The sequence below is a fragment of the Anabrus simplex genome, chromosome 1, assembly GCF_040414725.1.
Source record: "Anabrus simplex isolate iqAnaSimp1 chromosome 1, ASM4041472v1, whole genome shotgun sequence".
NCBI classification, from domain to species: Eukaryota; Metazoa; Arthropoda; class Insecta; order Orthoptera; family Tettigoniidae; genus Anabrus; species Anabrus simplex.
The window spans coordinates 272,077,622-272,091,058 of NC_090265.1; the positions used below are offsets into that span (position 1 = coordinate 272,077,622).

Consider the following 13,437-nt stretch of genomic DNA (forward strand, 5'->3'; position numbering starts at 1 on the left):
TTCTTTTTCCAGAATATGCAATTTAAGCTGTATTATGAATGTCACAGACCTTCGTGCCCCTGCTGAGTAAACACGCGAACCTTTGCACATTCCATTCCTCCTACATTTCCTGTACTTGACTCCCTCTGAGTTGCTGATTCCATACTTCCGTTGCACACACATTCTGCTACAACGTACTCTGCTCACGTTGCCAGTTTATCACTACACTACTTATCTGTTCCTGCTCGTCTTATTCAACCATGCTTAATCTAATTTAAATAATCATATACAACCAACTTTGCTTACCGATCTACCATTAATTAATGAATCACTTACCAATACCATTTAACTGTGCTGTCTCTCTTATCATCCATCCATCATCACCTTTCATACTTAACACTTCAATTCCAGTCCTCCATCTAAACTTCACTACCTTTCTTATCATCCATCTATTGAACTCCACAAACCATCCATCTTATTCCAGGCCACATTTACTTCAACAATTAGAATACACATACAGACACCATCACTTGAATAAATACCATCTAAACTTCGTTACCTCTCCTCATTTCCATCCATCAACTTCGCTACCTCTCTTATCATCCATCCCTCATCATCACCTTCCATTCTTAACCCTTCAAATCCAGTCGTCATATCATCACTTGAATAAATACCATACAATTAATCCATTCATCTTTTACCTAAAGACACCATCACTTCAATAACAATTATACTACACATACAGGCACCATTACTTGAGTAAATACCATCTGAACTTTGCTACCTCTCTCCTAGGCCACATTTACTTCAACAATTACAATACACATACAGACACCACCATAAACTACGCTACCTCTCTTATCATCCATCCATAGGCAAACCATGTTACTTACTACTGTTACTTGACTTTTTACTTCTCGTAATTACTCCTTCCATTTTTCCCTATTTGTCCCATAGCTCCTTCAAACTCAAGCTTCTCCCTTTAATCACGGCACTTCTTACTTCTGCTTCCTCCCTCAAACCATTATTCTCGCTCCGATTCTGTCCACTTGTCTTCCTCCGTGATTCTTTTTCCATCATCTCTTCCTGCATCCTGCTTTCTTCCCTCGCGCAGACCTCCGACACTGGTTCGTCCATTAATTTCCTGGCTACTTCCATCCTCCTTGCATTTCCTTTTTCTTCAGCTCTTTTTACGATCTCTTCCCAGGAACCCCATCTACTCAGTGTTCCTCCCTTTACAGTATGTACATCAGCCCTGGTAGTTTCTTCTTGCCTCGAACTCTCAGCCCTGCTTTTTTCTTCTTGCCTCACATCATCCCTGGTAGTTTCTTCTTGCCTCGAGCTCTCAGCCCTGCTTTTTTCTTCTTGCCTCAAACTCTTTTGCCTCGAACTCTCAGCCCTGCTAGTTTCTTCTTGCCTCAAACTCTCATCCATTAATTTCAGTTTCGATATTGTCCACGTTCGGGTCCAATTCCTGTCGCTCACCACAAGTATCTGACCACTAATATACGCTTTCAATCCCTGAATTTTTGCTTTCACAAAATGTTTCCTGAGAATTTTAAAATTCCTACTCTCTTCTCTTCCAAAATCTCTCTTAACTCTAATGTTCTCACACTGTAGATTACCAGCGTTCCTTGTCACTATATCTGCCATCAATGAAGATAGCAGCGACACTTTTATGGGCCCGTGCCCTCCCACCTTGCCAACTCTCTCCACATTGTCTATATCTACCTCACTGAAATTTATTTTCATTTTCTTTTGTATGACATCTACCACTTTGTAAATAATGTCCACTTTAGATTCTGCCTTTTCTTCCTCCACCCCATAAATAAATATGGATTTCTTCTTACGCTCCTGTCTGCAGACTTCAATTTCTTTCTTCAGGTTTACCATCTCTTCTTCCATATTTTTTTATTTTCTCTCTTAGTGACACCAGTTCTTTCTCGCTGCCTTCTATCATCGCCTTCGTATTTTTCATATAATCCTGGATCCACTGTCTCGTCTTTTCTTGCTCCTGGACTTGTTCTTGAAGCATCTTCTTTAATTGCTCAAACGGACATACCTCCTGTATTACTTCTTTTACTACTTTCCTCATAGCCTCTACGTCTACCCAACTCATCCTATCTATCTCCTTGCAGACCGCTTGACCCTACCGCTTCCCCACTCCTACTCCACTCCACTCAGCAGGCGCACGCCACACGATACGTCCATCCTCCTTACTGGCTTAAGCTAGACTGTCTCTAATGTATTAAGACCCCCCTTTTTTATACGCTTTTTTTATAGTGGTTTTCACGTTGCACCGACACAGATAGGTCTTATGGAGACGATGGCATAGGAGTTGGAAGGAAGCGGCCATGGCCTTAATTAAGGTACAGCCCCAGCATTTGCCTGGTGTGAGAATGGGAAACCACAGAAAACCATCTTCAGGGCTGCCAACAGTGGGATTCGAACCCACTATCTCCCGGATGCAAGCTCACAGCCGCGCACCTCTAACTGCACGGCTAACTTGCCCGTTTTTTCCCGCTTTTATAGCCGCAAAAATGTAAGGAAGTATCCAATATGAGATAGCCTCCCATTTTGTCCAGTGATTTCTGTACATGTACAGTATCTATTCTATACTATTCTGTAACAAATCTGTGGTTATTTCTGAGTCCTACTGGCTACCTTCGCTGGAAGGCAGCATTTATACATTTGAAAAATAAAGAAGACATGACTTTTAGGCCTACATATTGAACCCATGACCTTCGTGCCCTAAGAATAATATGCATAAATTGTCAATTTAATAAGAAGTTTGATTCTTGATAGCATGGAATTGACACGTGGCAAGGGGGTGATTAAATACCTTCGGTCCCACGCTCTGGGATACGTGACGTCAGTCGCACGTGTCAACGGCGGAAGAATCTTGAGTCATTTTTGTGAACTATTTCAAAGCGTGTGTATATGGCGTGCCCAAGCCAAGTCGAAAATATAGTGCCTATCAAAGGAGGTCATTTATCCCACAAATCGAACACGTATAAATTTTAAATGTCCATGAACACTACCGCCGGAAATGTAGCAAGTATGTAGTCACCTTCAAAACTCTTAATTACAGTTTAGTTAAGTCAGAAATTTTATAGAAATTTTCTTGGCGGCAAAGGGAGATGCCCGAAGAGAGGGGGTAACTGCTATAAATATGAAGGGACGCCATGACGAAGTCTCCTTCTCCTGCATTTTGTGATACAAAGTGGACGATAAAGTATTGAGCTGCTCTGTGAAATCAAACAACAAAAGTAGACTAAGTTCAACCGCAGATTTTAGCCATTGTGGCTGGGGTCTTGACTCCATATGGAGACAGTTTTCTTGAGTGGAAATAATTGTACCACATAGGACGGTCAAAGTACCGAATAAAATTTTATGTGATAAAGAAAGTAATTCGCGTGCGGAAATAAATACAGTCTACTGAGTGCGCTCAACAAAAACAAGTGAAGGGCATTTTTTTTTTTTTTTTTTTAATACTTCATTTCCAGGAAACCTGAAGAAATATAATGATCTGTAAAGCCAGAAATATAAAAATGGCTAAATAAAAATGCCAGGGTCGCTGGTGAGTCCAATGATGACCGATGGCGTAACATAAGGTATGTGACTTACCATCTTACTACCTATTATATCTTGTTTCATGATCTCTAAAAATGTGTATTTGAATGGGGTATATACGACGCAGTGGTCACCCCTATGTGGTTTTTGTAAATGTTAGAATACGACTAAAAAGAGTCATTTGTTTTATTTTCCACATAGATAAAATTTTGAAGTCTTGCGAGTGCCGTATGATGCAAAAGGTTATTGAATAGGGTTTCGAAGTGATATCACGTCCAATGTAGATCGTCATTTCCGTGTGTTTACTGCTTATATTTTGTGATGTCAAATTGTGATGTTCATTCGACGTAAAATTTCTCTGTCTGAAATTTTGACGTAAATAATATAAGAAATCCATAGTTACCCATTTTCAATCGAGTGGAAGCACGCTGTCGGGTGAGAGTATAGTGTGATGAATTTGGTCACGGAGTGAAACGTTTTTCTAGGCTCATTTAAACTGTGTCTGACTGACAATAAAAAGATCTAGTAGAAATTTTCAGTCATTTCGTGAAAATCCAGTTATTAAAATACAATATCATTTTATGCAAAGTTATTCACTATTAAAGCACTGTGCGTATTAGACATCGTGAATTCTAGTAAGGATTTTATTCCAGTTCCTTTGTCGGTGATAGTCGTGAGTTGGGAAACAGAGGTTAGTTTTGTCGTGTGGGTCGAGATGAGATTTGTGAATCAGGTTAGAGACCTATCAATGAAGCCGGGACTTGTGGAAGCCTGAGGAAGATTTTATAATGTTGGGAATGGAAAGCAATATACAAGGAATCCGCACTGGTATTAATTTGCGAATAATTATTGTGGGCATTTTTGTTGGTCAGAAATATCGTATTTGTTTAATTATGTCGGCGGAGTTTAAAAGGGAGCATTCAGAAGCCAGTCAGGTAAAATGGACCAGGTGTATCGTATAACTGCCAAGCGGGTTGGGGGTGAAAGGCCTCAGCTGATAGGGGAGCACAGCGGGGATATAACAGGACACGCGTGGAATTGAGATTGTATTTCTCGGCCGGGGAGAACGTTAAATGTTGGATTTAGTTGAAATTTTCATCCGGTAATAACCTGAGTGTTATTAGATACTGTAAAATTTGTTTAATTGGGGACGTAATGTGCATTTGATACGACGGACTTTGAGTATAATGAACAAGACAAGCCAAATTCAGGGTTGTCCAAAATATAGAGGGATGGTAGTGATGATTGTTTGTCTGTGAGGGGTGCGCAAACTTTATAAAATGTTATGACGAGATATGACATCGTAATTATATGGCGAGTTGCTTTTGGTTTGTACGTAGATTATTAGGGTATCCAAGTGTTAATAATGGCTAGGGTTAGATTAGATTAGATTTAAAGTGTGAGGTCATGAAACAAGATATATAAACTGGACATGAATGATGTAATAGTTCTTTTCCAGCCAATAGGAATAAACAGACAAACATCACAGGATTTTAAAATTGTGAGAACACAATTGCGTAGGAATTTGTGAAGAAACCGGAGTCCGCGGAGATAGAATTTATTGTCCTTTAAGATTTCATTGAATCATTTAAATTTATTTAATTATTAAATTCAGTGAAACCGCATTTTGAAATAACTTTAAATCAAGCGAATAACTTGGAGATGCATTCTGGAAATCTTAGTTTGTTTTCTGGGGAATGTGTAAATGTTAATGTAACGATTAAGGGGACATATCCGAAGGTAATGGATTTTACTGCCACAAAGTAATGTGAGCATTGTTATTGTTGTATTATTTAACTTTGATTGATTGAGCAGTAAATGTGCTGGGGATAGTAAAGTGGAAACTTCGGACATCAACCGATGTAACTTAATCGTGTTTAGCCTTCAGCCTAGAAACTTGGATGGTCAGGGGGTCATCAACCTCAGTGACTTCGATTAGGGCCATATGCCAGTGTAGCATCATTTTCCTTGCGGTCATCATCCACAATGACTTTACAGTAACTTAGAAGTTTAGATGTCGGTCCATGACATAGACGCAGGTCACATCGATTCAATTAAGGGTCGATGCCGTACAACCACTGTGTGGCACACACCGATTGGACTACCTTAATTATACCCAGAGTCCAGAGTTCGTGTTACGAGGGCTGGGCCATAACAAATCACTATGATGGTACATGTAATCTCACATGGAAGCTGAATTTAAGGATTTCCAGACTTTCTGTTCTTTAATTAATAATTGAGACAATGGTTTCTAGTAAGGATGCCCATCAGGCAGTTACGTCAAAGGCTCACACCAGTGTTCTGACCTTATATGTAATAAAAATGATTGTGGTGTCCAGTGGACACGATTGATTTCAATGATACCGTTGACAAATCAGAATGCTTCAGAATTTCATGAATAAATAAGAATCTTTTAAACAGACCTTTCATTTAGTAGATAGATTAGAATTACTGAACCTTACCTTTACCTCAGCAAGTGACGAAGAACCCGATACGACTCAAGAGACAGATCTCATTAACTCTGCTGATAGGTAAGAAAGGTAGGTATCCCTCAATATGGACCAAAAGGGTTCAATATAAAGTAAATATAGTCAGTTTTAGTTACTATTTTGTCACGTAATTTGCTTCACCTCATTAACTCCTCTGATGAGGCTGACGTCAGGAAGGGCATTTGGTCATAAAAACTTGCTATGAACATTCGCCTCACTTCATAATCAATCCAGTAAAGAAAGGGGATAAGGGTATCATATTATTGTACTGTATGATGCAATAGTAATACAAAAAATCTTAATGGCCAGTCATTTCACAGTTGAGCAGTAGACCTACCACACAGTAAATCTGAGCATACTATGTTTCGTTTGAATTATCGTCGTCTTATACCGCCAACTTCACTGCTACTGGCGCATTGTGATTCCAAATGACATCATTTTCACTATCATCGAGAGCATTTGTGATCCCGTCTTTTTGAAACTTTAAAAAATAGTTTTGTTCCTGACAACAGAGCCCAGACAGTGAGAATCTATGCATAAATGGTTTCTGGAGATGGTCTCTTTTATCCCCAGTTAGTGTATGTGTAGCCGTGCTGTTGAAAGCGTGACAACTTACCAGATGATAACTAGTGTATGTTACAAATTGTACTTCCAAATGTAATGTATAATGACCGGAAGCATTATTTGGATAACTGCGGCTGTTGAAAGCCAGACCTTTATTTTTAAGCATGCTTCTTCTCTACATTTATCACATCAGGATTAACCTACACAGCCGTAGTTGAGATAAGAGAGACTGCATTGTATATGTTAGGTTTGCTATCAAGTGCTAGAAGTCCCATGACAGAAAAGTTTGCGGCATTTATGGATATCTACAGGTGTGGCAGTAAGGCGTTTTATTATCATAACGTTTAATTTTGTACATTCGTTGTCTCCATTTTTTTATTAACACATAGCAGGTTTTGCTTAACATGTCAAAAAATTGTGGAAGTAGTTAGAAGGTTATAAAATCAATATTATTATTATTATTATCCTTTGTTAGGTAAGTGGGCAAGTAAACCAATAATTATGTATGTAGAAGTGTTTACAGGTTCCGGTGCAACGACTGTAACAGTTCATATATAGGACAAACTGGCAGGAAGATTAGATACGCAGAACATCTTAATGCAATCAAATACAATAGGTTTTCTGCAGCTGGTCAGCACATTCAGAATTATAAACACAAATTCAACGGAATATATAAACAATATTGGATACGTTGAGCATAGGCCCCTTACTAGGATATCACAAAGATGCTACATACATCTAGAACAATATTCCAACCCGAATCTGAACCTGAACAACATCTCCGAAAAGCCCAAAATTTTATTTGAAGTTCTTATTTCAATTCTCCACAGTGCTAAACTTCCTAAAATTAATAAATATTGAATTTTGAATATTGAATTTTCACGACTGCATTGTAATCGAAACAGACTTTCAACGTATTAGGTCGTGTTAAGTACATGTAGTACGTGTTGAAGAGATGTTAAGTACAGAACAAAAATGGCCAGCCGGACACCAGTGGGATCCGAACCCACAACCTCCCGATTTTGCGTCGGTTGCTCTACCAATTGAGCTATGATGGCCTGCTCTTCAACACGTATTTTAAAACTGAATTTGAATATACTTTGGATAAGGTAGTTATCCCAAAAGATGGCAAGTGCAAATACTTAGGTGTGTGATTTGAAAGTAATTTGCACTGGAAGGGTCATATTGATGACATTGTTGGGAAAGCATACAGATCATTACATGTCATAATGAGGCTACTTAAAGGATGCAACAAAGAATTAAAATAAAAAAAGTTACTTGAGTATGGTTCGTCCATTATTGGAATATGCAAACAGTGTTTGGGATCCTCACCAAGAATACCTAATAAAAGAAATAGATAGTGTGCAGAGGAAAGCAGCAAGATTTGTAACAGGGGATTTCAGGAGAACGAGTAGTGTATCAGAAATGTTAAAGGAACTTGGGTGGGAAACTAAGTAAGAGAAGGGAGAAAACTAGACTTATAGGATTATATAGAGCCTATACAGGAGAAGAAGCATGGGGAGATATCCATGAGAGGCTTCAGTTGGAAAATAATTATATCAGCAGGACTGACCACAAATATAAAATTAGAAGGAATATTAGCAGAAGCGATTGGGGTAAATTTTCATTCATTGGGAAGGGTGTGAAGGAGTGGAACAGTTTACACGGGGTAGTGTTTGATCCTTTTCCAAAATCTGTACAGATATTCAAGAAGAGAATAAACAGCAGCAGAGAAAATAAATGAAGTGTTAGAGGGCATTCGACCAGTGCAGGTTATTGTAAATAACAAAATGTGTGTGAATAAATTAATTCCATCCCCTGGTCTAAGGAGTATGGACAGCCAAAGTAGGAGACTGCCTGTAGGGGTGAAGTACAGTGGGGACTTTGAGGGCCCTGGGACTGCTACGGTAGCTGTGAAGGCCCTTCAGGAACTCTGAAAAGTGGTGGCAAAAGGGGCTCTGGTTAAGACGCAGCAGGTCGTTATGCTACTTAGGATCCAGAACGGTTAAAAAAAAAAAAAAAAAAAAAAAAAAAAAAAGTAAATAAATAAATAAATAAATGCAATGTAAATATTAATCTTATACCAGTTGTATAGTATCATTTGAAGTAATTCCACATACTGTATATCAGCTGACTATATTTGTAAGTAGTACAGGAGATATTATAAGTAGAATTTTGTAAACAATATAAATTTATTAAGGACGAGCTGTGTGTTTAATAGAAAACATTGTTAGCGTAAATTGAATAATATTGTATTATAGGAAAATTTTCTTCTCTTGTTAATTTAATATTTAGTGCTTGACAATGTATTTTAGTGTACCATTTGCCACCGAGGTAGACGCCTCATTTGCAAATAAAGAGATTTTGATTTGATTTGACGTACTACATGTACTTAACACGACCTAATACGTTGAAAGTCTGTTTCAATTCCTAAAAATAGTTTGTTCTTTCAGATTATACATAACACGCTATCGCGTTATCCTTCCTCACTCTGCCCCTTCCATTACCCTTCTTCTCTTCACTCCTGACCCACCCCCCTCCCTCCCTTAGTAATATTCAATGCTTCCAGTAAGCTCTAGCACCTGTTCCTTGCCACCCTCCGTACATACAACAGGCCGTTCAAAGTGAGTCTCTTACTTAAGTTTTTAATTTCTTGCCCCTTTTTCCATTTATTTCTTTTTCATACTTTAGGTTCCGCATTGGATCGAGAACTTTCTGGCCATATTACTACTCTTCTGTCAGTGCCTGCCGCAAGATCCACTTGTTTAAGTATCTTGTAACTTACTGTTTCTTCTTATGATCTGATACTACAAGGCACTATCAAACTTACATATTTTATCTTATCAATGTCCTGCGGAGGAACTGCATTCTACATCAGTTTTTAGATGTCAATGTTCAATTTTAGCCTAGTGTTTAGCAGCACCACGCTCAAGACTTTTTAACCATTACAAAATGATCAAGATTTTTTAAATATTTGATGATATTTTCACTTTCATTTTATAATTTGACCAACAAGTTCATTAGTCGTAAATATTGTAAGAATGACTTAAGCACTGTCACTTTTTATTTCATCCAATTAATGTTATTTATTATTAAGGGTCTATAATATGTATTACAATACTTGTACATCTTTGTACATATGACCTATTTTGGCTGATGATAGTGTCCAAAGACATCAAAACTGGTTCTAAATAAAAATGTTGTGATTGTATTAACAACATACTTTGTGTTGAAAAAAGGTGGATCAATTACACTTTCCTCTATTGTATGTGAAACTTACTTCTCTCAAAAAAAATATATCTATATTGCCACGAGTCACAAGATATTAAACAATCACTTTGTTAATGATCTCACTTGCTATATTAACAGAAAAAACTGACAATATTTTCAACTTAAGTAAACTCGTTTCCTCATTCCGAGGTGGTGCAACTCTTTTTTTGACACACCCGCGTGGAGGGGAGTTACATGTACCATTTTTATCACATATCAACCTTCCTGCCATTCGTAAATATCTGGCAGTGCAGTACTAGGAATCAAACTCAGGCTCCCGAGAATGGCAGCTAATTGTGCTAACCATTATGCTGGTTGACATTCTTAACGACTAAACACATAGAACATGACTGATGCATGCTTGTAATATGCGGGTCGGACACGAAACTATTCACCTATTTGTGCGATGTCATCAGAGCTACAATAGGCCTACGCAATGGAGGCAGACATTTCTTAACTACAAAACACAGATGTACCGCATGACTTCGGCACATGTTTTCATTGCATGGATCGTACAAGCGAAACTATTCATAAACTTGTGCGATATCATCGGAGCTGCAGTATGGCTTGTACCCACGTCGAAAAGGAATCGTTGTTCTTCTCTGACTAATTACGTTGGGGGTCTTGAGTAAGAGATTTATTTTTTTCACTCTCTTTGCATCGAAAAGCCAGGGGGGTCTAATACGCGAGGGGGTCTAATACACGAGTAAATACGGTAGTACCATATCTTAAATACTTATTTGACTATTGTTTGCATGAAGGAGCTATACCAAATGAATTGAAGAGTTGCTACAGTAGCCCCTCTGTATAAAGGAAAGGGTGATAATAGACATAAAGCTGAAAATTACAGGCCAGTAAATTTAACGTGCGTCGCATGTAAGCTTTGGGAAAGCATTCTTTCTGGTTATATTACTGTAGACATATTTGCAAATTTAATAACTGATTCGATAGAAGGCAGTTAGGTTTAGAAGGTTATTCCAGCAAGATATAGCAGACATCTTGCATTCAGGAGGTCAAATGGACTCTATCACGACTGACTTATCTAAGGCATTGGGTAGGGTAGATCGCGGTAGACTACTGGCAAAAATGAGGGCTATTGGACTACACAAAAGAGTGACTGAATGGGTGGCTATATTTCTACGAAATAGAACTCAGATAATTAGAGTAGGTGAAGCTTTATCCGATCCGGTAATCATTAAGAGGGGAATTCCTCAAGGCAGTAATATTGGACCTTTATGTTTTCTAATATATAGAAATTATATGAGTAAGAACTTGAATCAGAGATAAAGCTCTTGATGATGTTATTCTGTACAGAATAATAAATAAGTTACAAGATTGTGAGCAATTGCAAAAAGACCTTGACAATGTTGCGAGATGAACAGCAGCCAATAGTATAATTGGACCTTTATGTTTTCTTATATATTTAAATGATATGAGTAAAGAAGTGGAATCAGAGGTAAGGCTTTTTGCGGATGATGTTATTCTGTATAGAGTAATAAGTAAGTTACAAGATTGTGAGCAACTGCAACGTGACCTCGATAATGTTGTGAGATGGACAGAAGAAGGCAATGGTATGTTGATAAAGAAGGTTAAAAGTCAGGCTGTGAGTTTCACAAATAGGAAATGTGCTCTCAGTCAGTTATATTAACATCGAAGTACTTACAGTGATCCCCACAAGGAACTTTCACACCATCAATGCAGTAATTAAATCTGAGAAGACTGACGTTAATAGGGATATTTTATTTACGAAGATGAATTCATTATGGAATAAATAAACAATAAAAATGGTTTACAAATCACTACTTTACATACAAATAATACATAATCAAATATCATCTGCATTGTCGTGACTTTATTTTAACACAGTCTGCCATTGGTTCATTGTTCATGGCATGATAGTGAAAATCTACAAAATATGAATAACAAAACACAAGAAAACAATGTCTGCACCTTATAAATGAAAAACTGGCACATTTATATCCAGCACGCTTTTATCAGCAGATCTAAAATGGCATTTGATAAGATTCTGAAGGTGATCAGGATCAGATACCAAGAAAGGAGAATTATCTACAATCTATACCAAAATCAGTCTGCAGTGATAAGAATGTGGGCTTGTCTTTCTTAATTTGGTCCTCTAAGATCAGACTAAAGTCAGGATTGCTCAACGTGTTCCCACATTTCTTCTGAAGCCAAATTGATGTTCTCCCAGTTCGGTTTCAACTCGTCTTTTCATTCTTCTGTAAATAATGCATGTTAAAATTTTGCAGGAGTGAGATACTAAACTAATAGTGCGGTAGAGTTTTCACACTTGTCAACACCAGCTTTCTTGGGAATAGGTATAAGAACATTCTGCCAAAAATCAGATGGCACTTCTCTTGTATCATACATCTTACATAATAAACGGAATAACCTTGCCATGCTGGTTTCTCCTAAGGCAGTCAGTAATTCTGAGGGTATGTCATCAATTCCCTGTGCCTTGTTCCTACTTAGGTCTCTCAAAGCTCTGTCAAATCCTAACCTCAAAATTGGGTCTCCCATGTCATCAGCATCAACAGCATCTTCTTGTTCCAGAACTCTATCATCTACTTCTTTACCTTGATACAACTGTTGGATATATTTCTGCCATCTTTCTGACTTATTCATCTACTAACGTCATTCCATGCCATCTCCGACAGCTCAGAACATACCACTTAGTTGAGCAGCTCATCTTCTTCCTCCTAAGTCTTCCCAGCTCAAACTTTGCAACATTTTCATAACGCTACTCTTTTGTTGAAAAACACCCAGGACATATCGAGCTGCTTTTCTTTGGATGTTTCTAGTTCTTGAATCAAGTAATCCTGGTGAGTGTCCCATACACGAACCATACCCTAGTTGGGGTCTTACCAGAGACTTGTATGCCCTCTCCTTTACATCCTTACTACAACCCCTAAATACCTTCATAATCATCTCGGGACACTGTCAAGGTCTTTTTTCACTTGCTCACAATCTTGTAACTTACTTATTACTCTATACAGAATAACATTATCTGCAAAGAGCCTTATCTCTGATTCAAGTTTTTACTTATATCATTTCTATATATAAGAAAACAAAGGTCCAATATTACTGCCCTGAGGAATTCCCCTCTTAATGATTACCAGATTGGATAAAGATACTCTAATTATCTGAGTTCTATTTCCTAGAAATATAGCCACCCATTCAGTCACTCTTTTGTGTAGTCCAATAGCCCTCATTTTTGTCAGTAGTCTACTGTGATCTACCCTATCCAATGCCTTACATAGCTCAATCAGTCTGCAGCGATAAGAATCGAGGGTTTTGAAAAAGAGGCATTAATCCAGAAAGGAGTGAGGCAATGTTGCAGTTTGTCCCCTCTCATTTTCAATGTTTACATAGAACAAGCGATAAAGAAAATCAAAGAAGAATTTGTAAAGGGAATCAAAGTCCAAGGAGAGGAATTCAAAACCCTGAGATTTGCCGATGATATTGTTATTTTATGTGACTCTGCAAATGATCTGGAGAAATTGCTGAATGCTATGGACAGAGTCTTGGAGAAGGAATACAAGAT

At 37.9% G+C, this 13,437-nt stretch overlaps 1 protein-coding gene and 1 non-coding gene across 3 annotated transcripts in view; both read right to left on the bottom strand.

Moving 5' to 3' along the window:
• Positions 1-13,437, bottom strand: part of smid (nuclear valosin-containing protein-like smid) — a 274,423-nt gene that overhangs the window by 21,883 nt on the left and 239,103 nt on the right. The gene's annotated exons all lie outside the window — the stretch shown is intronic.
• On the bottom strand, positions 7,587-7,663 carry TRNAL-CAA (transfer RNA leucine (anticodon CAA)). The gene has a single exon. It is a non-coding gene; the product is annotated as a tRNA-Leu (tRNA).